A 22610-nucleotide genomic window follows, 5' to 3' on the forward strand; every position below is an offset into this window, starting at 1 on the left:
CATGGTCCATCCTCCCATGTCCCAGAGAGTAGTACAGTCTTTATCAAGCACAACTGCACATTAATGCCAACTGGACCAAGTGCAAAGAATGAGGATTGTATAAATGAGTCTCAGAGAAGAGTTAAACAGTCATTTCAGAAGCTGCTACATGAACCCTAGTACGATATTTTTCTCTTTTATTCATCTCTGTATTATTGGGAGTCAGACCTAGAATTAGCTGTTTAGTTCTAACCTCAAGAACCTCTGACAAAATGCCCCTGTACCAAAAATGACTGTAAAACTGGAGAAGCATGGGAAGAGGAAGGGCCTGAAGTTTTTCTGTGTTATAATGTAAGAAGGAGCTTAAAAAAAAAAGTATGGTCTATGGCCATGCTACCCTGAATAAGCCTGATCCTGTCTGATCTCAGAAGCTAAGCAGGGTCGGGCCTGGTTAGTACTTGGATAGGAGACCACTTAGGAAGACTAGGTGCTGTAGGTGTAAAAAATAAAAAATAAGGGATTGTAAGCTGACAAGGTCCTTGCAATCTGTGAGGTCAACCGAGAGTTGCCTTGCCTAAAAAATAAACAAACAAATAAATAAATAAAAAAAAAATAAAAAAAATAAAAAAAAAAACAAGAAAGGCAATTGCTGTTTTCAGTTTTTTACAAATATGACAGCCCCTAAATTAATATAGAGCCTAGAGCTTTTTGTATGTATAAAACAGCTGCCAAAATCCTGAAGTGTTTGCTTTGTTGTATAAGCAGCCGGTTGTGATTTTGAACTCAGCCACAAAGCAGGATTGTAGATTTTTTTCATTAACTGGAGGATCTGCTTCATGTCTGTGTTATTGTTTTATAGTTTCTAATTACTGGGCTGTGAAGTGCTAAACGGTCAACAAGCTTCCCTATTGTAATTCAGGGTGCACCAACTGGTGCCGGCTCTGAAGAGTGCCTTGTTTTATGAAACTACTGGAGGACACACTCAATGCCAGTGGATATGGATGCTCACGTATTACTAAGACAGGAACACAAATTAAGCACAGAAACACAACCACTACCAATTAACTAATCTTTCCAAAGCAAATGCAGTTATGACCTTATTTCCTTGTCAGGAGTCCAGTTATCTGACTGCACAGTCAAGGGGGAATATACCTAAAAAGGTCCACCCTTAATATTTCTCTTTTTATTTCTTTCTATAAAAGACACAGCTGGCATCATCAAAGACCAATCCAGAACATCCTACTTAGTAAGGTGAAAATGTAAAGACCATAAGTGTTTAAGTCAGTGTAAAAGGGGAGATAGCTCAGATAAGAAAAGTTGCCACAAGTACAGCTATCCTGACAATGAACTCCCAACCTTTCCCTGAGGAGCTGGACATGAGCCCTGGAATTGACTGCCTGGTTTGAATCTTGATTCCATCACTTAATTCCAGTGGGGTACATATTAACAAGTTATTGAACTTCTCTGGGCATCAATTTCCCATCTGTAAAATGAAGACGTGATAGCACATATACTTTACCGGGCTGGCTGAAGTATTAAAAGAGATAATCCATGTAAAGTGCTTGTCACAGTGCTGGCCACATTCTAAGTAATCAATAGGCTTTAGGCATTATTACTGCTTCATGAACGTGGAAGGGGCTGTGCCCTCCCAACTGGAGATGCCAACGAACTAAGGAGAGGAAGGCAGCTTTTCCTTCATCCCAAAAGGACTCAGAAAGATTGGGAGCAGCTGGTGGGGGAAGCGAATCAAGGAGACTTTGAGAGGAGGAGTGAGCTTATAAAGAATTGGGCCCTTCCAGGCAAACTGGGCAGGAAGAACAGAGATGGGGCAGGGAGAGAAGCAGGCAGAGCAGTCTGACGGCTGTTAAGAGCAGCTCTCTAAGTCTACCAGACCAGCATCTCACTGTAATCCCTAAGCATCTGAGAACCATTAGCACAGAATACAGAAGTTTTATAAATTTCTCCTAACCAGATCCAATTTTCTCCTTCTTAAAATTCCCTCCCCAACCTCTTCCAATCTGGAAATGCCTCAATAGAAACAGAAACCAAGCTGAAGCAAGAAGGTCGCCTACAATGAGTGGAACAAGAGACCCAAAAAAACAAAGCTGGGCTGATATAGAGGACAGGGAAGGCCGGGTGAGGACTAGTCAGAGAGCCACGGGACTTAAGTTCACAAGGACAAAATGAACACACATTCTTCCAGCAGCTGTTTCCTAACAAAGGTAACCCAGAGAAATGAGCAATCAAGAACCAATAAAAGTAAAAAGGGAGCTATTACTCCTCAAGGAGCATGGGGAAAAACCCACAATTGTGTGAGCATGTCTATGCACACATGGAGATTGAAAGTAATTCTTAGTACACTTACAGAAAATTACATTTCTTTTTTCAGATACATGTGCTCTGCTGTGCTCTGAAACTCAAGAGTGAGAAGTGTTCTGTCAATGACCCTAGCTCTTGAAAATACAAGTACTATACAGGAAGAGAACACTGCGCACTTGATACAGAGGAGGACTGGAGAGAGATATTATCTGCATCCAAAGGGCTAGCTGTACTTTTCTTCCTAAAAGCAAATCAAAACCATTAATCTATCATAATCGTTCTTCAGACTCCACGTCTGGCCCACACCTGAAATTCTCTTTAGTCTTTAAGGAAAAGACACAGATGTAGAGCCACCCCACCAGAAAGATTAAATAAAGACCTAAGCTTAACTCATTTCTTGGCCTAAGAACAGGGAAAGCCCCCATGGGGGAATAAATTAAGAGCTAACAAGTTCCTTAGGCACCAACAAGAAAGAAGTTCTCACTTCACAACAGCACTGAAAGCCCCCAGGCCAGAGTGTCACCTCAGCCCCTTCCAGTAGCCAGAGGTACCATCAGATGCCTCACTTTTTGCTTGTGAACCAGTTAACTCACAGAATCTAAATGGTGGATGCTGAGGCACTATGCACCTGAATTTTTCAAGAGGCCTTAAAAAAAATTCCCCACATCACTGGAGGCCAATTCAGTATGTATTAATCACTTGTGGGTCTTAAAAAGTTGGTCATGTCTAACTAAACTGCCCTTAGCAAAGGTCTACGTCAAATTTACCATTTTTTCCCATAGTTTCCTCCAGTCCTCACTGTGAATGCAGCAAGCATACATTCAGAATTGCATGGTGCCAATTTCTTTGTTTTTTTCCTTTTCCCAAAAATCTATAATAAAATTTGACATGATTTATATACTTTAGCAAACTTCACCAGTCCATAAATTAACAAAGTGGAAAAAAATCAGGTAACAAAAAGGGTGTTTTGGTTCAGAAAAATATGGTCACTGTATCTCTAGGGAAGAGCCAACTCACACTTATCATAAAACTACAAACACGCCCAGGAAATCACAGATAAAGATGCCTCCAGCTCCCAAATTTCAAGGTTCTTTATTTTACTCCCAACATCTAGCACAGTGTCTCAACCATACTATATACTCAGCACATGATTCTTAATGACAACCTCTAAAATGGATACGGTCTGTAAAGGATTTCATAATGCTTAAAAATAAAGCTCTCACCCTTCCCTGCACCCCTGCACCTGCCACAATGACATAGCTGCCAATTTTACAACTATGTACACACATCTATCCTGACTCTCTTCCCCCAAACCAGGGCTAAAAAAAAAAATCCCTGACACAGACACTTAACTGCCACCAAACCAGAGGGCAGCCAGGAGACAGACAACTTTCCTACATGGAATGTTCCCTCTACAAACTGTTAGGTATCTACTTTCAAGTTATTTAGAATAACTTGCCCCAAACCAACATAATCAACCTACCTATTCCAAGAAAGTTCATATCTGTCAGCTGACTTTAAGGGCCAGAGACCACCACAGAGAGTATAGGGCATGCTGCTTTATGCAGACCTGAATTCTTCAATAAGATTAACTTACCTAATAGGATTTAGGGATGCAATGAAGGCCATTATGGTGTCTCCTACAAGCCAGAGGCTCCAAAGGCTTTAACCATTTGATTTAATCCAATCTGGCCTAATCTAATCAAAGTTGTCTCCCTGAATTCTGTTCGTGGACTTTGAGCAGTGATCTTAAAAATGAAGGAAAAACTTCCATTCAAATCATACCCTGCAGACCAAATACATATTAGCCTTTATCTAGAAATCAGTGTAGACCTGACTACAAAAAATGTGTGTGGGTCTCTTGCTGCCTAATTTGCTAGTTTCTATGATTTACCTAGGCTAAGAAATGATTATATTATCCACTTTGTGCTCAGATTTTAATTAAATAGCACAAAGAAGATTTCACATGTTGATTAGTAATCTTACTCAAAAATCCACACCTTCTTTCTTAATTCCCTGTAAGAGGAGCAATGGTCTAATTCAGCAGCAAGCTGTGCAGACAGGGGGTCAAAGCCAAGACTGATTCAACAGTAGAGAGATTCTCCTTAACTGACAGCCTATGTCTTTGTGCAAGGTAGTTTCTATCCCCTGAGAGGCTGCAAACACTACCTCTAGATGCCCAGCACGAAGACAGAGGTCTACAGTAGACCAATGCTGGAGCATTATGGACTTTCCTGACCCCTTCGATTGGCACATTAAAACTAGTAAGTCAGCTTACACCCCAAATCCTCCAGTTTCCTGTGCTATATCATCACACCAATCACCAAGCTCATATGCTAACTAGTACAGGTTAAAGCAACCTAGAAAAGAAGAGAAAATGAAAAATTAAACATATAAGCTAGTACACTTTAGCCCTGTACTATCTAGTACAGTAGCTACATTGGGGGGGAAAGTAAATATTTTTCTATTGATATGGTGAAATGATTAAAATGTTTTGATATATTGGGTTAAATAAATCATTAAACTTAATTTTACCTGTTTCTTTTTACTATTTTTAATGCAGCTATTTTAATGCAGCATGTGTGGCTCAACATATTTCAACAGGACAGCACTGTTTTAAACAATCTGTTCACTTTAACTCCTCAAAATAATACCAAAGGGGAATTACATATTTCATTCTATTAACTCCATCAGGCCAAGGCCAGATGATAATCCTCGAAGTAAGACTAGAACAATCTTTGAACAAATATTTACTGAGGCCTCAGAAAGAATAGAGATCATGGATCCCAGTGCCAGCTCAGATACTAAATATCTGAATCAAATCTGAATATGCTGTTTAATGTCTCTGAACTTAATACTTGCTCATCCATCTTTGAGATTGAAAAGGTTTCACAGACCTCTTACCTAAATTCATAGCTATCTCTGATCACCTCTTTTAAGTGTAGGGCCCGATCCTCAGCCTACAGAGCTATGACTTCATTTACCAAGTGCATCCAACTTCAGGGAATTCTTCAAAACATACTATCTCAGACAATCAAGAATGCCTGGTTTCAAATATTAACCACTGAGCAAAATGGTCACCTCCTACCACAAGAAGTATTTCCTCAGGTTCTGCTAATAGCTCTTTTGAACTTAAGTGGCATAGAAAAAGCTGTTGTTCTCAGGAACTCAAAGGTCAGTGAAAGATGCAGAGAGAAAACACTGGTTATCCGAGGAAGGGTAGCTACCTAAGATGTTAGCCACAGAGGATGCACCTCACGCTGTCTCACACCAGTCATGCCCAGGCAGCCCTGGCCCCTTGCATAACACTGCCAGGGGCAACATTGCCAGGGGCAACACTGCCTCAACACCTCACTCTGATCTAAATCTATATTCCCAGTAATCCGTAATTTAATTAAATGTTAAGAAAAGCATTCAGGTTAAAGTATTTTACTAAGCAAACTTAGACAATGGCAGAGACTCAGCTAAGGGTAGGGGATACAAGAATGAGGAAGAGTAGGCCCTAAAAGGACACAGTCTTGCAGCGGCAACTTGCACAGGATTCTAACATACTACATACAAAAACTGAGGTAAGCCCAGGTGACACAGAAGAGATGAAAAACAACATTTCACACAGTGAGACTCAAGAAACAAAGGCAAAAAAAAAAAAAAAAACAAACAAAAAAAACCAATATGCAGTTCACTTGAAAAAGGCAAACACAAGTGGTAAGTAGGGCCAGCTTCACGGACTTGCTTTCTACGTAGTTTCCCAGGGGCCTGCACTTAGAAGGGGTCATACTTGGTTTAATGCTCTGCAGTCACCCTCTTGCAGTTCTTAATTTGTTTAATAAGGAGCTGTGCGTATTCATTTTGCACTGAGCACCTGCAAATTATGTAGCAGGTAATGGTGGTGAAAGCTGGTGGGAAATCAACCAAGAGCTTGGTGGAGCTAAAATGATGAAAGCCTTCATCTTTAAGCACTGAATGACCCACTAGCAATCCATGCTGTCATGACAGTGGCTCTCAATAGAGTGCATGACAATGGCCAAGAGTTCTACTGCTAAGATTCTAAGTCAGCAGGTCTGAGACAAAAAGGCTACGAAAAGTACATTTTTAACAGGCTCCTGGTGATCTGAATGTCAGAATTTTGAGAAAGTACATCTAAAAAGGTATTTAAGTTTGTTATCTCTTAGAGATAGAGTGCAGAGAAGGACTTCCTTCAGCAAGTATATCTTTCCCAAGCCCCTAACAACCCACTCCAGACACACATCGTAGGTTCTGTGGATAGCCCTAGGCTTCCAAAAAGGACACCAGAGCACAATTTAGAAAAACAGTATTTCAAGAACCCAATGTAATGAGTTTATCATCCCAATAGAACATACTACTCTTGTTGTCTAATTTATATTCAGCTTAAACTCTTACCCCTTTTCCCATGGCCCCCTGCCTCTAACCACCCGAATGTAACAAATTGGCCCATTTTGGATGGCTGAAATTGTGCCTCTACATAAGACAACTTGGGGAAGGAAAAAGGCAGAGAAAGGAATAGAAAAAATAACTTCATGGTATACTTCTTAGAAGACAAGCTTCCCTGTTCTTCCTCCTTCCTTGCTAATGCCCAGCAATGCTCCCAAATTTTGCTAAAGTATAACTCTTCAAAACAAGGTTCCCCTTACTATATATTCTCAGCCTGTGATTATCCTGTTCACCCCTGGCTCTGACTTTTATTTTCTTTAATGAGTGTGCCTTTCACTAGACAGTTCCATAGCATCAAGAACTCTGTAATTCACAAGTGCACACTGCTTCAAGTAATGCTTAATAGATATAGTGAATGAATGAGAAAGGTTACAAGTTTAGTGTCAGCCATGGTAAGGGGATGAAGTAACTCTGTTCACAGAGCAACAAGGCAAAATAACAAGAATACTGATGAGACTCTGACAACACAGCAAGCTAAGGAGGCACAACTGGACCAAGGAATATTGCAAACTGTTTCCTGTCTCACTCTTCATCTTAAGACTATGTGACCCACTGGAACCACAAAGCTCTGTGTAACAGGTAAAAGGAAGTAGTTTGGAATCCAGCTCCTTGGGCTACAGGAGTACAACATACCAGGAGTCAATGTAGTTTGTCAAGAGCCTAGCTCTCCAAGTACCTAGAGAATAAGACAAACTCCTTTCTTAAAAAATGTTTCCAGATCACACAAATCTTTCTCTTTAAAAAAAAGGTTTCCAGTATACTCAGGAAAACCAGAGAGGTCCAAAGTATCTGAAAGTCTGAGACAAACTGTAAATAGGTTTAAAAATATTAAAAGGCCCATTTTCCAACAGCACCATGTAAACATAGAGACATTAATCCAGAGCTTAGCTCAGTGAGTGCCATGTAAAACGACCAATTTCCAGAAGAAGTCTTGTTCATTTATTCTCCATGAGTTTCAGCCTAAATGCTGCTCCTACCTACTTAGTTAACCGTCTGTGAATGATTACAGCCTTTCTCCAGCCATCCAACTTAAATAGGACTAAGTTCTTAATTAAAACACCCTATAAAAAATGATGAACTACCAAATTCGGGTGCTGCATAATTTATTTACATTTATGCAACACTTTCCCCAAGGATCTCAAGGCATTTTGCAAACTTAAAATCACCTAGCAGATATTAATCTTCACAAAATTCCCAGGAGAAAGACAAGAATGTAAGGAGCATAATCAATAATAGGTCCCTTACCATCACACATACACAACTTCCTTACATAAATCTAAGAGTACACCACTAAAAATCTAAACCACAGATCTGAACTAATTTAGAAAATTACAGGTGAGATTTTTCAGAAAACCATCCCAAACAAGAATAAAGACTGTTGTACAACACTGTGAAAAATGTCATTAAACCTTACCCTGTATCTTTTCATTCTGTAATAGAAAAAAAAAATTTATCTCACTCTAAAATTAAATTTTGTACTCCATCTTAAAAAACACTCGGGTGTAAAAAAGGGGAGAGAGGAGTTACCAAATTTTAATACTCACTGCTCCAAATCTCCTTGACCTAACTCCTCAGAGGAGAAATCATATTTTATACAAACACCTCAGGCTTTTTCAAAGTAATGTTTTATTTCTTAAGCTGGGTGGTGAGTACATGAGTTGTGGGTTTATTTGTCTTCTTTAAACTGTTTTTATAGTGTATATAATTTCTTTAGTGCTCCTGATAAATTCTGTGCAGGTAGGCCAGAAACTACACTTTGGGAACCTGTACAGGCTACATCAGAATTTCCCTGGGTGCTTTTTAAAGTAGAATCCTGTTATGGGTTGAATTATGTCCCCTCAAAAAAGATATGCTGAAAATTAATGAATGAGACTACATCAAACTAAAAAAGCTTCTGCACAGCAAAAGAAACCATCACCAAAACAAAAGGCAACCAAACAAATGGCAGAAGATTTGCAAATGATACCTCCAATAAGGAGCTAATACCCAAAGTATGTAAAGAACTCACGCATACTCAAAAAAAAAAAAAATCCAATTACAAAATAGGCAAAGAACCTGAACAGACACTTCTCCCAAGAAGATCTGCAGTCAACAGATATATGAAAAGATGCTCAATTTCATTAACTATAAGGAAAATACAAATCAAAACTACAGTGAGATACCACCTCACACCTGTTAGAATAGCTATTATCAGTACGAAAAGAAATAACAAGTGTTGGAGAAGATGTGGAGAAAAAGGAACCCTCATACATTGCTGATGGGAATGTAAAGTGGTGAGGCCACTGTGGAAAACAGTATGGAGGTGCCTCAAAAAATTAAGAACAGAGGTACCACATGACTCAGCAATCCCTCCTCTGGGTTATCTACCTGAAAAATTTGAAAACACTCATTCATAAAGATATATATACCCCTGTGTTCACTGCAGTATTATTCACAAGAGCCAAGACATGGAAACAATCTTAGTGTCCTTCGACCGATGATTGCATAAAGAAGATGTAGTACATATATACAGTGGAATACTAGCTACCATAAAAACATGAAATATTGCCATTCGCAACAACATGAATGGACCTTGAGAATATCACACTAAGTGAAATAAGTTAGATGAAAAAGAACAAGAACCGTATGAGTTCACTCACATGTATGATATAAAACAGAAAGCAACAAACGAACAAACTCATAGACACAGACAATAGGGTGATTATGAGAGAAGAAGGGGGGTGAGAGGAGGCTGACGAGGGTAAAGGGGGTCAAATATATAGTGACGGAAGGAGACTACACTTTGGGAGGTAAGCACACAATGTAATGTACAGGCAATGTATTATAAAATTGTATACCTGAAACTTATGTGTTATTAACCAATGTCAACCCAATAAATGTGTTAATTCTAAAAAAAAAAAAGGATGCTGAAATTCTAATTCTCAGTACCTTAGAATGTGACCTTATTTGAAAACAGGGTTGTTATAGATGTAATTCATTGAGATGAGGTCATACTGGAGTAGAGTAAGCCCCTAATCCAATATGCCTGGTGTCTTGAAAGGATGTGAACACTGAAATACACTAGGAGAATACCATGTGATGACGAAGAAGGCAGAGACTAAGCAGCTGCAAACCAAGGAACAGCAAAGACTGCCAACAAAGCTAGGAAGCTAGGAAGAGGCAAAGAAAGATTCCTCCTATATGTTTCAGAAGGAGCACTGTCCTGTCCCGTTGATTTCAGACTCCTAGCCTCCAGCACTGTGAGAGAATGTACTTCTGTTGCTTTAAGCCACTCAGCGTGTGGTACTTTGTTACAGCAATCCCAGTCCTAGGAAACTAGTACAAACCCCTACTAAGAGCGGTGTTGGAAGTATCCAACTATCTTATATAATTTTGAGAAATCTGCCACAGGTTCTAGAATCCCAAGAATATTTGTGCAGGAAAAGACTTTTGAATAACCCCAATGTTTTGAAGATAGAAACTGAGTTTCATCTAGTCTAAAATTCTCATAATCAAAAAAGCAAACTGTTATCTGGTAGTGACAATATTTTAGGAACACTTATTAACGTGTCGGATAAAAATGAGACAAAAGACAGGTATGTTTTTTAAACATACAGAGAGGGACTTCAGGGACTAACTGGGAATATAAACAAAGAAAGATTGCCTGGCCTCCTGGCTCTGTAAAAGGAGACAAGAAACACCCTTGGACAAACATTGCTGCCAAATAAGTTTTAAAGAACTTGTCTCCAAAGCTATCCCCACAAGTCTCAGTTATTAACCTCTGTTCCAACCGTTTAATTAAAAAGTTCAAGAGAATCCTGACCTGTGCCTGGTTTGGTATAACCATATTTGCAAAGAGCTAATATTTGGAGGGAAGTGGTGAGGAAAAAGCTATCTGGTTCCACTATCCATCCATCCATCCATCCTTTTAAGTATCTGACTATAATCCGCAGCAGACATACTTAGCAAACTTTAAAATACAGCCTCTCAACATTGTTACAATTAAGTCACTCTAAAATGTCATGAAAAGCAATCTAGTCCCATTAAAATCTTCACACTCTCATTAAAAAAGCACTTACAGACTTGAAAATGTTCCTAATACATTATTTAAAGACACAAGATGTACAGTGACTAAAATCCTTGTACAAGGAAGAGTAGTAGCAGCCTATTTTTTTTAAATGTGCAAATTTATGTCATAATTGGGTAATTGGCAAACTGCAGGTAGCAGTCAGGTTGTAATATACTAGTTTAAAGAAAGACTTGGGGGCAGGAGTGGGAGGGGCTCCCACTCCTCTGAAATTCCAGTCCACCCAGAGTCCACATTACATCTTAGTTTGGTTAATGGTCCCTCCTCCTTCCTTCCAGGATTTCCAAGCCCAGGAAAGGGGGAAGAGGAAGAGTAGCGGGGGTGGGGGGGAAATCCAGACCATTTGAGCTGACACCTCTAGACCCCTAGTCATCACTATAAAGTCCTGACCTCTGGTCCATGTGGTCTCCTCCCTTTCAATTAAGGGTCATTGCTATTTATGTGTTTGCCATTCAGAGAACTAAATATGTTTTTACAGGCCCTAAATCCCATAAGGGAACAGCAGGAGCCCCAGGCTGGAAGTCTGTTTCTACTCCTCTCTTCCCCTAGTCCCCCCACCAAAAAAATTTCACACAATCCACCTTTAACTAGGGAGCTGCATTTTGAACACTTATGGAGTCTGACACTTGACTCTTAATGCAGCTATACAATCTCTACAATACAGAGATGCCATCTCCCTCAGGGGGTCAGGCTGACCCCAAAGGGTTTCACAGGTCGAAATTTGTTTAGTGTTTCTTTCAATGAAATTACTGAAAATGTTGAGTTTGTATAAAAAATAAGATGTATGACTCCTGCTTCCTCTCTTCCACATGATTATATGTCAGAGTACAAAGTCCTCAGCCTCCTAATCTATAAAATGAAAGGGACAGACTTCTCAAATTCTAAGATCTTCCCTCTAAATCACTTGCTAGTCTTAACCTTACAATTAAGTGCCAAGTAAAGAAATTTTAAAAAAAAATTTTTTTTTAAATCTCACTGCTTGATACTTTTGACTGCAATTATTGAAAACAAATAAATTTCATGTGGCTTAAAAATATTTTTAAAACCTCTGTTCAAGAATTCAAAATTCATTTTCAAGAAGAAAGAAGATAATGAGATTTTATTGGTTCCTTCCTCACCCCAATCATCTTACTCACTTCTAAAATATTATGATGCCATTGCTGTTATGATGAATGAAACTGAATAAATGTAAAACGTTAATCATTCTTCTACAATTAGTCAAACTGTCATTCAGTGAGCACCTATCATGTGCTTGGAGCTTTATGTAATTATTTCATTATTTTTAGATAAATGTGAATATCCCAATTTTACCAATAGGGAACCCAGAGAGATAGAGCAAGTTTACCAAAATCAGAAAAGTAGAAAACTGGTGAAAGGGTACTGAGCCCTTTACATCTCAACCTATGAATGAAAGAATGGATGAACGAGTAGACAAACAACTGAATTTCAAAAGTTAAAAAATAAGGTAAGACTCAGGAAGAAGAAATTAAGAATTTACTATATAAGTTCCCACTATTGAGGCTTTTCAAGAGCAACATTTTGTTTCCATGAAGTGTTCCTTTTTGGCAGTCCAACACTCAAAAATCAAGGGCATTACGTTTTAGATCATTATTTTGCCCAGAAAAAAAAAAGTCTAGGAGCCCTATACAAACAGTTATAACTAAAGCTCAATGAAGAATGAGTATGGTTATAATTAAACACTACTTTCTCTAGCTCACTGGCGGCCATGGGTCACTGTCATTCTGCAACCTTTGCACTTTGCTGTTATCTCTTGCTACACAGACCACAAAGGGGGTGAAGGGCAGTTGCCTTACTCAGCTTGGGCTACCATAATGAAATACCATAGACTGGGTAGCTTAAATAAACAGATATTTATTTTCTCACAGTTCTGGAGACTAGAAATCTAAGATCAAAGTGCCAGCATGGCCAGTTTCTCTTCCTGGCTTGTAGATAGCCACCTTCTCTCTGTATGCTCACATGACAAGGGAAGAGACACAGGGAGAAAGGGCGAAAAGTAATAGGAGAAAGGAGAAAGAGTAAGAGAGCTCACTCTGGTATCTTCATATAAGGGCACTAATTCTATCGTGAAGGCCCCAACCTCATGTCTCATCTAAAGCTAATAATCCTCCAAAGGCCCTATCTCCAAATATCATTGCACTGGAGGTTAGGGCTTTAACTGTAAATTAACTCAGTGCTGCTACTGAGACAACAGCTGCAATCCTTCAACAAGCACCCAGTGAACACCTAACACCAGAAGGTGCTGTGCTATGGAGAGAGAAAAAAGAACAAATAGGCTCAAATCTTCCTTCACCAATATCTGATGAGAACATGGTACAAAATCACCATGGGGCTGGAAGCTTTAACTAAGCAGGATTTTCAGTCAGTCAATGGTCACTGAAACTCTACTATAAAGTAAGATATTTAAGCATAGATCAAAAAAAGACAAAGAAAAAATTTTAAGTATGGTTTCCGTATTTCATATGTATGGCTGACAGATGCTTAAGGTGGCCCCCATAACCCTCACCTCCTGATGTCCATGACCTTGTATGATTCTCTCTCCTTGAGTTGGAAATGGATCTATGACTTGCTTCTAACCTATAGGATACAGCGAAGATGACAGATGGTCATGATGACAAGATTATTGTCATCATGACATAAAAAGCAATGGTATCAGCTTTGTTGGCTCTCTTGTTGGCTATGACAAAGTGAGCAGCCATGTGGAAGAACCTCACATGACAAGGAACTGTGGGTAGCCTCTAGAAGTAAAGAGAGTAGAGCCCCTAGCCAGAAAGAAAATGAAGCCCTCGGTCCTACAGCTGCAAGGAAATTAATTCCACCAACAACATAAGCAAGTTGGGTAGCAGACCCTTCCCCAGGCAAGCATTCAGATGATACTCCAGCCCTGGATAACACCTTGACTGCAGCCTTGCCATGAACGCAGTTAAGCTGTGCCCAGACTCCTGACCCACAGAAGCTGTGAGATAATAAATGTTATTTTAAGCCATGAAAACTTTGAGAGATAAGTAATATAAGATAGTTTTTTTGAATGTATCATTTAAAGTGTTTTAAAATTCTCCTTTCCCCTACAAATCAACAATTGTCTGGGATTGTGTGGGGGAGGAGGTAGAAATATTGTTAATCTTTCAAGGAAAAGAACAGGAAGGAGCCTGAAATAAATGCCTAGAATTGTCTAATCACAGAGCTATTCATAATCAGAATGATTTCAAACCTACCATTGAGAACACTGAAATTCAGAAAGATTCAATGACATATCCAAGGATACACAGTACATTCATCATAAAGCTGGGAGCCAACTTTCTATACACAAGGACTTTCTACCCAAGGCAACTTTTTGTCTCAACTCTAGATAAAAACACTCAAAATGTATCTATCAAAGGACAATTCTTCCTAGATTTAGGATGGCAAACACAACCAAATATTTCTTTTGCACTTAAGACTTTGCAGCACCTTGTTGAATATTATGTCTATGTAGGAAAATGGGATGAATTTGTCCTGATTCATGGAAATAGACAACCTTATTTTTCTGTAATTTTTTTCCTTCCCTTCAAAGTGAGAGGAAAAAAAAAAAAAAAAAAACCAGGATAAGAACTGCAGCCTTAGGAGAATTCTGGGTAATTTAGTTTTATTCCATGACAAGCAGTCTTACTGTTCCAAAATAGGTGAAGGAAGGAAAAAACTAAATGAACAAAACCATTTAACCTAAAAATGTATCCACTTTTAAACCTTCTCCAAGATCAACTTTAGAAGTGATTGCTAATTCTGGTCCAACCTCTTCAGTGATTGGAAGTAACTGTTAAGTAACTTCCACAAGGTCACGAAGAAAATGAACTCCAAAACCAAGTCAGGCTGCCTTCTAGTTTAATTATTTCCATTGCATCTTACTGAGAATCACTTCCCCCACCATATCCCCTCCAAACTGCATTTGGTTACAAACATTTTTAAAGGAAATGTCTTCAATCAACACCTTGACCTTGGGAAGCAAACCCAACCACAGGTAGGGAACATTATACCAAACTGAACTTATTCTTAGGATAGTCCAGATGACATACAGGACATAAGGGAAAGGTCTGGCAAAAATTAATGACTACAAAACCTTTATGTAAAATAAAAACACTTCATGAAATTGTTGAGCTCCTACGAAAATGTAATTGAATTCTTGAAACTTAAGTCATATTTAGACATCCTGGGGGGAAAAGTTATCAAAAGGAACCATACCCTTAATAATAGTACCAACTTCTCAATCTATGTTTTGTATAAAACCTATTTTTATTTACTGAATTTACTTAAAGTGAGTTAACTTTCACAACCCCAAGCCTTGCTCCAAGTCTAAACAAAACAGCCAATGTGCACTGTGGGTATTGGTACATGCCTTGCCTGCAGGCCCTGGAAATATAGGGACAAAGATGACCCTGCTATGCCCTCAAGTCATGTATCTGACACGTGATAAGGCTGATGACAGAGGTGTAAGCAATGCTCTGACTACATATGATGCAATTAATTCCAGAATAGGGGAAGTATAAAGAAGCCTAGTCATCTGAGTCTTGATGTATGAGTAGAATTGTCTGAAGGATCTAGAGGGGATCCAGTTAATATGATTTCAGTTTATTGTGTGAACAGAAACCCTGTTCTAAATTAGGGGGAAAATATCATTCCTTTCTCTGTCCTATTTCTGTTTGGTACACATTGAGTACGTACATTATTGCTATAATCTGTTTACATGTCTGTCTCCTCTACTGGACAGCCAGCTCCTGAAAGAGCAGACACAGACTCCTTTCATCACTATTCTTATACAGTACCTGGAAAGGCAGCCCTTGACACAAATTGAAACTCTACCATTCTACTTCCATAACTGTAAAATAGCTATTAGATCACTTGAAACTTCCTTTAATCTCTACCACCTAACCTTGAATCTGCAATGAAGCACAGACAGTAATTTCTTCAAAGAGAAAAAAAAACCCTATAGTCTACTACAACTTCACACAGGGCTGCCAGAAGCAGTGCTTAACATATAAGTTCTGTCAGTGTGGCATTAATTATTGTTAACTAATGCTGTTGCTTTGATTTATTCCATATTATTACACTCTATACCAACCTTTCTCTTTCACAGGTCAAAGTTCTGCAGCATATTAACAACAATTCGATGGGGGAGTAGAATGGAAAGGATTCAGAGTTCAAATTAGTTCTGGAAATGTTGGGTTAAGCCAAATCATTTTAAGGCAGACATCTCAGTGCTTTCAATATGTTAATATTAAAGCAAATTTCCAAGAAAAGAATGTAGTATTTATGGGTTTTTCATTTAGCCTCATCTAGGTCTCATTCTTCTACAGAAGGTGAGGGATACTTTCTAGAAAATTTATTCAAGTTAACAGCATTTACAGGTTGAAGAAAACAATAAATCTCAGAGGGAAATCTTTAGTAAGTAGAAACAAGATTGACATGCAGATTTATTGTTTCATTCATGCAACCAATATTTTCTGAGCCCTGCCTTATAAAAGAGAAACAAAGGCCCTGCCTGCACTCAGGGAGCTTAAATCCAGTGGAAGAGAAGAATGCCCTCCATCCCTAGCTTGGTAGATAAAGAAGTCTTTCTTGTCTCTTTGAGGCTGGACACTATTTCTTTTATAGCCCCCAAGCACCTGGTGGGTGTTCTGTAAATAAGTGCTAGCAGCTTGATCACAGAAAAGTCTGTAGACATTTTCTAAATTCCCATGAAAACCAATCAAAACAATAATAAAATGGAGTGCTAGAAATTCATGTTTGGTTATTGGATTACATGGATAAACTTCTATAAAAATACTCATTTCAAAGAATAATTATTCAAGGTACTTCAGAAATCACCTACTTTAACCCCCTTGAATTTCCTAAGAGAAAACAGAAGCCGAAGAGGTCAGATGCTTAACCAAGATAATACAGTGACTCTAAAATTATATGTTAAGATTAAGAACCAAAGACTCCCAGATAGCTCAGACTGCAAGAGATGGCAAAGACAGCAATGCAGCTGCAAAGCACTGTGACCATCTGCCACCTGGGGCTTCTCACCAACCAAAGTCAGTGGTTTTAGGCACTAACAATCCCCTTACTGTCTTTCACTGCTTTCTGAAAAAGGTAAGAAGTCATTTCATCAGAGACTGTTCCCCAAGTACTGTTATAACACAGCTTTCGTTTAGGTCATATCCAAACCCACCCTCAGAGAAGCATGGAGTGACCTAGGCAACCAGGAAAAATGAGCAAAGGGGGTAGCCTCTGGGTGCCCTTGGGCACAACACCAGGTTTCAAGCCAACAAAACATCAAATAGCATGCTTTTTTAGCTTCAACTATCATCAGAAAATTTAAAGCCCAGCAGAGTGGACATTCAACTATCATCAGAAAATTTAAAGCCCAGCAGAGTGGACATTCAATCCTAGGTTCAGGCCACAGCTCGCTCTCTCTCTCTCTCTCTACCTTGCTGAAAGACCCTGGACCAGTGGCTGATTCTTTCCCCATCTGTAAATGAAGGGTTGGATTAAAGGTTATGAAGGCCCTTTAGGGTCTCAAGTTCCACAACTTTGTGAATTTATGTAAACAAAAAGGAACCTGACATTCTTCTCTTGGGCTATAACCAGTTTTGTTCCTTTTTGAGTCAAGATCTATTACATTTGCATCAAGTATTCAATGTTACAGGACATAAAATAGATAAGTACTCTCTAGGTACATTTTATTACACTTCCTTATCATTTAACATACAATAAAGAGATGTACTATGAAATATTATGGAACCTAGGAGTACAGTATCCCAGGCTGGTCTAAATACCATGGTATCTTAATTCTCAGGACTTAAAATTTTAATAAAACTCTAATAATTTGCTAAAAAAAAGGAAAAAGGAAAAAGTCACAGAAAAAAATTGAAACTCAGAAATGTTAAAACTTGTCTTTAATTCTCCCTTTTCTCTTGGTTTACCCTAAAGCCAACTTTTGCTGAAGACATTATTTGGTACTGCAAACTGAAAAGTTCCAAACAAAAACTGTATTCAGAAGCTGCTTTCTACAGAAAAACAAGGCACATCTAGACCCCACCATGAATCAAATCACAGGCTGGCAGACAGGCTGGCAGACAGGCTGGCAGGCAGGCAGCACCTGGGCCTTGGGAGAAGCCTTTGCTTTACCTGCCACAATTCTTGGTTAAATCCCTCGTTTTCAGGGCAGGTGAGACCTTCACTTGGATCTCCAGATAAGAGATCAATTCGATGCATTTTGACATCCAGATAGCAATACTGCTGAGTAAATTAATACGTCTACTGAGAATGAAATTGGAGAGGTGAAAATATTAGAAAAAGGAAAAAAGAAATGTGAGTTAAAAGTGTGTTGAATTTTAACAAAAACTGAGGCTAATATCACCAGAGAAGAAAAAGAGAAATTAGGGAAGCTGGGCTATATATGAAATGAGAATTTTACTATTAATTTTAAATATAATCATACAAAGTTCCATCCTTTGTATGATTATATTTAAAATTAATAGTAAAACACACAATCCTAGTACTATAACAATCTGGGAAATATATTAATAAGAAAAATCCAACTTGCTCTTGCGTAAGATGTCAATCTTTCTGAGCCTCAGTTTCCTCAGCTATAAAATGGGATGGGGGGAGTCCCAAATGATATGAAAGATCTTTTTCTTTAATCTTCACTCTCCTGCAGAGTTAAGTGAACAATAAACACCTATTATGTGTCCGAATGCATGTCCAACATTCAGACATTGCAAATAGAGAAAATAAGATTTAACACCAGCTCTTAGAAATTCTAGCCTAGGGGCTATACACGTAAGGAGCATACAGAATAATGCAGTAGACACCCTAACAGAAATTTAGACAAGGTGTTGTGATGGCTTCTCCGAGGCTACTCTTGATGGAGATGTCAGAGTTTATCTTGCTCCTCTAGTCATAGGTTATACAGTCAACACATCCATGGGCTTTGCCACGTCAAGAAGGTACAAACATTTTTTCATATACTGGGCAAAGCTGTCCACTTCTTGTTTTGATTTTACATCTCTATTACTTAGGTTGGTCTTTATTCATATGAAAAATATTGTTTCAGAATCTTCCCGGGGTGGGGAACAGACCACTTCTGTCTTAATGAAGCAGCTACTGGCCTTTTTATTCCATATCTTTTCAAAACAAAATAATATACATTAAAATAAGCAAAACTCTATTATACTATATGAGGTAAGCTGGCTTCTCTTATCCGATACTGGGACTAAAAGATTAATTTATAAGGTTGACATAATTTTAAGAGCAACAACAAAAATCACTGATCAGGATTTAACCCATCTCTGAGTCAATACTTTCTATATTGTACTCTTGAATACCAAGAATAAACATAAAGCTCTCATATACTCCTAGTGAATGTGATAACTGGTACAACCTTTGAGAAATGCAATTTGGCAATATGTACCAAAAAATTTAAAAACATGCATGCCCCTGTCAAAGTAAGCTATGACTTTATCTGTTGAAATAATTAAAGAACTTAACAAAAATTTAGAAACAAAAATATATATCACAATGCTGGTTATAACATGAAAAACCTGGAATGAGCTTAAATGTCCAATAATAACAGATTGTTTAAATGTTTGGTATATCCACACAATGAATTACTATATAGCCATTTTAAATGTTGTAAAACAACATTTTATGAAATGACAAAGTGTTTCCAACTTATTAAGTGGGGAAAAAAGTATATGACAAGTCAGTTTGTATGGTGTGATCCCTTTCTGTAAAAACAGAACATGTAAAAAAGCATTCGTATATACAGATTCATGCATTCCCTTATATGGGGAAAAAGTATAGAAAGACAAATGCCAGGTTGTGAATGGTTTTCTCCTGGTAGTATTAAGATTATGTGTGTTCTTTATTTTGTTAATTGCTTATTTATCTAAATCTTCCAATTTATCTACAATAATTTATGTGGCTCTTGTCATTTTCAAAGTTTTCTAAATTAGTAAATTAAAATAAGCACACAGCATTTTAGTACCAGACTTGGTAGAAGGAAAAGAAAATGCAGCTGTCCATACCAAGGGAGAGCCCTTGTGTCCTGCCAAAGATAAATGTAAATTGTTTGGCTGTCTCTGCTACAACCAGTTCAATTAGCGTCAAAACAAAGGCTCTTTAAAAGGCCATGCACACACTGTATGGGCTGGAGTCTAATTGAGCTAGTTGTAAATTAATTACCTAATGATGTCAAAATGGGTAAAAAAAGAACTCACTCCCTCCACAGAGAGACCTGAAGCTGATCCTAAAGGTAAGCAAGAGACAAGTGTTGGTAGTGGCAAATGTTTAGTTTTGTAAAACAGACAGCAACAGAGGCTTTCCAAGTCACTGCTGATTCATGACAGATTTCCTTGCCAAGGCTTGATTTGTTAATGTCCCCTCCTCCCTTCCCAGTTTAAGTACCTCCTTTGGCAGAGAAAATGATGCATTTCCATTCTCTCTCTCCTCTTAATCCTCAAGACTTCAGCTCAGAGATGAACGAATCAGTGCCAAGTGTCTGAAGAAACCGGACACTGAATTAGGGCCAGAACATTAATCCATAGTGCCCTCTGGTACTTCAGGGCTAAAGAATTCATTTCAGCTTTCCTGGTACAATTGACCCCACGTGCACACCTCCACCCCCTGCCTTTTTTTCCCCAAAAGACCTCTTTTTACAAAATATCCATTTACTGTAATGATGCTTCTCCAGTCTGTTTAAATGGAGACCATATAATTACTCTCAGGCATATTTTCAACCACCATAAAATACCTTTTCAGTGTCAAAACTGACAGTTTTTTTAAAGAAAGAGGTAAGGGAGCCCTATGGCAAGTAAAGCATAAACATCTTCCTTAAAGATGTCACTTAAGTGAATTGAAATGTAAACCTGTATATCCCAAATGACTGAACTCAATACCCATTTTGATTTTCAAATACACAGGCAAACTCCAATATGGAAAATATCAAGACACTACTTTCAAAGGACCTTACCTTTAAAAGTTCAGACTATGAAATGAGTCTTAGACACCTGGAGGACTGGATTAGCTTAGTTTCATTTCAAATCAATACACGTAATGACCATGGGATTAAATATTAAGTAACCAGCACCCAAGACTCAGGTCTTTTAAAAGAAAAGGAATTTACAAGGAGTAGATCTGGACTTTGAACCATGACTAGATTTATTCAGAACACTTTGCCTTGAAAATCACATAATCATAGTCTCTTCGGGACAGAGAGAACTCAAAGGTCACTAATTTCCTACTGTTAACCCCCATAACAATAACCCAGATGAATGATAAATGAACCTGTTTGAACACCTTCAGCAACTAGAATTCAAGACCCTGAGAGAGCACTCCTAGAAATCTATTCTTTTTATATAGAATGCTAAATTGTGCCTCCGATTAGAGTAGGAATGACCACTTGGATCTAAATCCCTCTTCATGGAATCGACCCTGTAAATACTTTAAGACAGCCATCATGTATCATCCTGAATCACCTCCTCTGCAGGAGAAATAGTCCCAGATGCACTTCTCTCACAGCATGGTTTGTGATGAATACTTCATAGTTCTGATCCCTTTCCCTCAAGCCTACAAATCCTGATTTTCAAGATAACTAATGGCAGTCATCCACTCACTAAAAGCCTCCAATACTCTCTCCACCCAAATGTAGCTCATAAGATTCTATTTGATTAAGACAAGTTAAGAGTGGTATCTATTTGATTAGCAGATATCTTTTAGTGATCATATCTGTGGCAAGATCGCCTTCTTTTTTAAAAGCAATAATAAACATCTCTCAAGTTTCACTCTAACATTTTCCAAATGAAAAAAGTGTTATGGCTCTACCATAAAATTCTTTGTAACTGTGTAATTCTAAATATTATTTTAAAGAATTACAGAATATGAGCTGGCTCAGCTGTATGTGAACATAAATTTTAGAAGAGAGACAAAGAGAATATGAATATGAAAAAGACTAAGGAACAGACCTGACAATCCATTTTTTACATTCCTACCTTTCTGGACATGTACTGAGTTCTGAATCTGGACTTATTCCATCTTCTGGTCTCTTGGGGATCCAAGACTCAAAAGTAATCAACCCACCAATTAATCAAATATTTACTGGGTGTTTATTATTTGCTCAATATGCTAAATAATGATAAGACTATAAAGACCTAGAACACACAATCAATGTCTGGTAAATAAAAATCTGCTTCGAGGGATAAAATAGTTACTTAAAAAAACAAACAAAAACAAACAAACAAAAAAAAACAATGAATAATGCAAGTATATATAGTATATATAAAAGTTCAAAATAAGTGATACAGAGATTTGAACAACCTAAAAAGACGTTAGAAGACTTTAGTGACAATGATGGTCTCTAAGTTCCTCCTAGTCCCAAAAGAACAATATTCAAATAACAGACAAAGAACTTTACTCATTAATAACATTTAACACCACTGATTGCCTCTCTTCCAAATCTAACCAATCCTAAAATGTAGCATTACCAAAGCTACAATATTGAAGAATTTTTGTTCCCCAAAGAAACATACGAATTTGAGGAGAAGAATCTTAATTAAAATTAAATTATAAAGCTATCCTTAGGGATACAGATATTATACATAAGGGGTTCTAGTATTTTACTAAGTAAACCTGTTGCAGTTCAAATGGACCTCTCTCATATCTAATTCTGTTCTGTGATAAACCATGTAACAGGGATTTTAAGAGCTAAGGAAGGATGAGCCAGAAGTACAGCTGGTAAAGTTATTTTGGAATTAAGCAA

At 38.0% G+C, this 22610-nt stretch overlaps 1 protein-coding gene and 1 pseudogene across 1 annotated transcript in view; one reads left to right on the forward strand and one right to left on the reverse strand.

Moving 5' to 3' along the window:
- Positions 1-22610, reverse strand: part of LOC102897055 (autism susceptibility gene 2 protein) — a gene marked incomplete at its 5' end in the record, with an annotated part of 490671 nt that overhangs the window by 439872 nt on the left and 28189 nt on the right. The gene's annotated exons all lie outside the window — the stretch shown is intronic.
- Positions 360-478, forward strand: LOC112485321 (annotated as a pseudogene).

The sequence above is a fragment of the Pteropus alecto genome, unplaced genomic scaffold (genome assembly GCF_000325575.1).
Source record: "Pteropus alecto unplaced genomic scaffold, ASM32557v1 scaffold68, whole genome shotgun sequence".
Taxonomy (NCBI): Eukaryota; Metazoa; Chordata; class Mammalia; order Chiroptera; family Pteropodidae; genus Pteropus; species Pteropus alecto.